This window comes from Leptidea sinapis, chromosome 28 (assembly GCF_905404315.1).
Source record: "Leptidea sinapis chromosome 28, ilLepSina1.1, whole genome shotgun sequence".
NCBI lineage: Eukaryota > Metazoa > Arthropoda > Insecta > Lepidoptera > Pieridae > Leptidea > Leptidea sinapis.
The window spans coordinates 9,325,127-9,330,579 of record NC_066292.1 but is presented as its reverse complement, the minus strand read 5'-3'; the positions used below and the strand labels follow the sequence as shown (position 1 = coordinate 9,330,579).

The 5,453-nt window shown below is 36.4% G+C and overlaps 1 non-coding gene across 1 annotated transcript; it reads right to left on the bottom strand.

The window, feature by feature from the left end:
* Window positions 1-2,966: 2,966 nt before the first annotated feature.
* Trnac-gca (transfer RNA cysteine (anticodon GCA)) lies at window positions 2,967-3,038 on the bottom strand. The gene has a single exon. It is a non-coding gene; the product is annotated as a tRNA-Cys (tRNA).
* Between the last annotated feature and the right edge of the window lie 2,415 nt (window positions 3,039-5,453).

The window sequence follows — 5,453 nt, the reverse complement described above, 5'->3', positions numbered from 1 at the left end:
AATTTTATATCATTTATATTATCGCTGCTAATAGCTTATAATATGCACAAGCCCAAGTTGCTTACTAATATACAATAAAATTCAGCTGTATTCTTAGAATATTTTTATATTGTATAAGTCATAACTTATCACGATGAAGCGATGTGTGTTATTATGAGGATCTTGTGACTATTAAACTCATATAAAAACAAAACAACAAAAAAAAACAACCGACTTCAGAAAAACTATTTAAAAACAATAGAAATGTACTAAAAAGTATAAAAAAATTGCGTATACTTTTAAAACTAATCAATCTAATTCCAGTTACGATTATTGTTATTTTTGTAATCGGTGTACTCCCGCCGCGGCGCCGCTCTGGCCTCCTCACGTTGCGCGTGCGATTCAAGCACATCTCATCTATAGCTTAGTATGTAGTTACAAACCTACCTTAGCTGACACTGACCCCAAAACTAACAATAATTCTCAAGGATACATTTGCCTAGGGCTTCCAATCCCGCGGCCTGTACTCAATCTCGGCATTTGCGGGACTACGAATTTTCAATCCCTCGGGATCTCAGTATTTGCGGGATCCCGCATATTGAAAATATGAGTATTTTAGAAAAATGAATTTATCAACTCCACATTTATTTACGTACATATTACAATTCAAATGAGATCAATCAAATTACTTATACTGTTTTGTCACAAAAAAAAAACAAAAACAAATTCTGAATAATAAGCAAATCAAAACAAAATAAATCGTTTTAAAAAAAAATCAACAAAACACATTTAAAGTGATAAATTATTATTTAATTATTAAGTTTGTCAGCTTTTAATCTTAACTGAAAATATTTGCGAAGGAAACACAATATGTCCAAACTATCATCTGCCAAACTACTGCGTATTTTAGACGCAATATAGCCTGCAGCAGAAAATGCCCTTTCTGCTTCCACACTTGTGGGCGGTATTCCTTTTAGGGTTTTGTACGTGAATAAAAGGTTCATTAAAAGGATATATCAATAAACTTCACGAAAATACGAAACAGTTAATAACTTGAGTTATTAAGAATAATATTTCACGCAGATTATCCTATTTTGAATCGCATTCACGCTTTCTTTTCAGTCCCGCAATTCCCGCGGATCCCGCGCCCGTAATCCCGCATCTCGTGGGATTGGAAAATGGCGCGGGATCCCGCAATACCGAGATCTCGGTATTGGAAGCCCTACATTTGCTGATCTGGACCAATTGGACCACACGGAAAGCACCAGCTTTCAAATATATTTATATATTATACATAATTATCAAAATCGGTTTATCCAGTCGAAAGTTCTGAGGTAACATAAAAAACATACCGACGATTTGAGAGCCTCCTCCTTTTTTGAAGTCCGTTAAAAAAGGAGGATAAACGTTAGTAAAGGTCACGGCTTGATGGTAAATCATGATAATTCATACGAGTATTTACCTTTAAAAGTGCTTACGCCATTTAAAAAAAGTACTAATGACGTTTTAACGTGAAACATACGCAACGATAGTAATTCTACAGTTTACGTGCCAGAATGTTCCTTGAAAACCACACTGTGGAGGAACTTTAAATATCCAGATACTAATGACGCATTCTTAGTCTGTGGCAAGTTTATGTCTTCGGGACACTGCGTGATAAATGTGGTAAGCAATATAATACAATGAAGACGTCTCTAATCAACACGAAGCGATAAGCTACTTACTGTTACTACTACTGTTATTCGCTCAGTTGTATGTTGTTATTGAAGCAACTATTAGATACTTGTGTGCGTGGCATCTTGACACTCAATGGCATCTTTCAAATTTTGTAACATACGCTTCGTGTTTTTTTGCATGGAAATTAATAAAATACAAAAAAATTACTGATGATATGTGATCCCAGTGTCTATCTTATTTCTTGTAGTATTATTTTTACAATGTCTTACTACGAAACCCCCCATTTTAGTTTCAATTATTAGTAAATTTTAACAGAACATGTGGCACGTCAACGGCGCACATTGTTCGAGACTGGCTCGAATACGCCCGCTCGAGCGTAGTGGAGACCAACACTGAATCTAAGTAAGCCATGTTGAAATGAATTAAGAAAATGTCATTGCATCCAATTTCTCCGGCCATATGGAAGTCATTACAGCAGTTGGAAGCTTGTTTACACTGTATTGGGCAATCGGTATCGTGTTTCGGTTTGAATGAGACGCTAAGACTTGTGCATTTCTGGGCTAATGACTTGGGCGCAGTTTTAGTTGCTGTACTTTGAGACTACGCTTGCGGTATCTAGTATTAAATATTCCCAGGCAAAGTGGCCTTTGGTGTAGAGTTTAGTAATAAAAAAGTTAGGCAATTCAATTAAAGAACTGAATTCGAATAGATTCCATGTCACGATTCATTTGGACGCAAACTTTCTGCGTTAAGAAATTGAACAGAACGTCTAGGACATAAATCAATATTTGATCAAGAAACGACCAGCTGCTCGCTAGATTTATGGATTCAATTGTAGACTTCAAATAAACGAGATTAAAAATTACAGATACTGCCGATTATAGTTATTTATGCAACTGTTGTCTAGGGATATTAAAAAACGAATGTGCGTTTATCCGTATATGTGATAATATTATCACATGAGTGTTTTTATACCTAATTATCAAGAGTACACTCATAATATGAATCCTCCATAAAAGATTCTGAAACGAAATGAAATTCAGTACAACGTTACAACACTGGTTTGGATGATGTAATGGTTACTAGGACTGGCTTTTTTAATGTAAGCAGTAAGCTAACAGTTTCAGAATCTTTAATTGAGGAATTAAAGCATGGGTGTAGATAAAATTACAAAATAAAGGACGGTACTAGTTACTCCACTTTCGTATCATAATTACAAAATGCTATTATAAGCAATTTGTTATTTTTTTAAAGTGATAACCCTCACCTCTGGGATTAATGACACAAATAAAATTTAATATCAAAATTTATGAACGATACGGGACTCGAACCCGCAACATCTCGCGTTGCATGCGAGTGCTCTTCCACTGAGCCAACCGTTCGAGTGACGTAAAGTTCATAAATCTTGATATGTCTTGTTCAACTCTCAAGCTGTCGCTGCATCTACAAGATCTACTTTACAGTTGATAACCTGTTCAACCCCAATATCTGCATAAGCAATTTCCTAGGAGTTGACATGTCGCTCTTTCAAATCTAATTAATTTCTCTTTCTTTTGTTTTCAAATTTAATTTGTGTAAATATATTATAATTGATGCGAATTTGAGTTTGTTTGTAATGCTTACACAACTTAGTTTTCAATTGATTATTGTAAAATTATGCATTGATATTGTGGTGGGTATAGATACGAGAACTGACACAGGATTCTTTTGATCCTAAAATTTTTAATAGTTCCCGAGGGAGCGCTCGGGCACTCATAAATATTAGTTCTCGGAGTATTATTTGTGATCTCCAAGTTAGCTGGTACTTATTATTGAACGCTATACGTACGTAGCGGGTAAAAGCTATATATATTTATGGAATATCGGCTTTTCACTTTCCGCCACCTGAGCACCTTTACAGTTTGGCCGCTCTATTAGAAAAAAAATCTGACCTATGGCTCAGTTATTCTGTATGCTTCGCATAATACGTAGGTCGCATTAAAGATTTTACGTAACTTAAAAAAAAACAACATGGTATAACCAAAATTTAATTTTTTTTTTTAATATTTTTACATTTTAAATATTTTTTCATGCGTTCGAACCATTTTTCAAAACAGGAGGACCACAGATCTGAAGGCATGTTTTCTACGTGCTGATTGAACGCTATCACTGCCTCTTCGGAATTGGTAAAAGTGAAATCTCTCTGGGGAATATACAAAAATCACAGGGTGCTAGATCGGGGCTATGTGCATGATGGGTGAGGAGATGTACTTTTATGAAAGCTAAAAATGACTTAGTTTTGTTGGCCGTGTGTTAAGAAGCAATGTCATGATGTAAGTCGTCTTTTGCGAACTGTTTTTACACCCTGGGTAAACAAATGATAGAATACCAATCAGCATTAACACTCTTTTAATCTTCAAGTGGAATTGTGCAGATGGGACCTACGTGTCCCTAGTAGCTGAGAAAAAAATGAGATCATTTTATCACCAACGTTTCTTGTTTGCCTCACTTTTGTTGTTCTGTTCTCATTTTCAAACACTTGTATCTGTATATAAACTGATTCATCTGGCGTACTAAGTTACCCATACCTAAGATGTGACCGATGTGAGAAGATAGTTAAAAGTTGAAAGAAATTTATTTGTAGCCGCACTATTAATATACCTAAATCATTTTGTACATTACTTGATCAAAAGGAAATACGATATGAATTCATATAAATATCATGAAAACCCTTAGGGTAAGAGACCCCGCAAACTGCAGACTTTTGATCGGCCGATAGTTTGGTTGGTTTCTTAATCAGTATGAAGATGTATGAGAGTGCGCACATTATAACGATTCGGTATTGGCCGACAAACAAGTTTGATGGGCTACACGATTGCCTTCAAACTGAACCGTCAGCAAACTATCGGCCGACTGTTAAATCAGTACAGCGCTCTTCTAGGCGCGCACACCACCGATTGTTTAGTCGGCCAGACTCATCAATAGCCGATTTAAAACTAATAGGGAATCGTCCCTAAAACTGTCGGCCGATAGTTGTCTAGTGTGTGCACTCATCACAGACCCAACTGTTTAGTAGGGCCAGTGTGCGCACTTAACAGCCGAACTCAACCAAACTATCGGAAGATCGAAAGTCTGTAGTTTGCGGGGTCTTTAAGGTGTAGCTCAACCTTAACAATCATGTGCATTTTAATCTTGAATCATTTTGTAAATTACAATACTACTTTTATATAAAAAAGATCCTTATGACAGTGTGTATGTGTACGTAATGTATTAAACTTTGGGGTTGTACCAAACATACAAATATACAAATTTTACGACGATTTCAGAATAAGCTGCTCAGAGGTATTGTAAATGCCCCCTGGTACATAAGAACAACAAGAGGGAGGCTACTTTGCCCAGGATGCCGGCTAAGTTGTGGGTACCACAACGGCGCCTATTTCTGCCGTGAAGCAGTAATGTGTAAACATTACTGTGTTGCGGTCTGATGGGTGCCGCAGCTACTGAAATTACTGAGCAAATGAGACTTAACATCTTATGTCTCAAGGCGACGAGCGCATTTGTTGTGCCGCTCAGAATTTTTGGGTTTTTCAAGAACGCTGAGCAGCTGAACGTCAAGCTCGTCTCGTCGCTTTTTTCATAATAAAAATAAGAAACTACGACCTTCATCGTGACCTTAAGGTAAATTTAGTCGCATATTTTTTTTAAAAATAAACAGAAACTCATGAACTAACACTCTACCATCATGTGAACCCCGAGGCTATCCTTCACGATAACACGAACCTAGTGAGAGCACTCATAAGAACTATACCTTTCGAGTT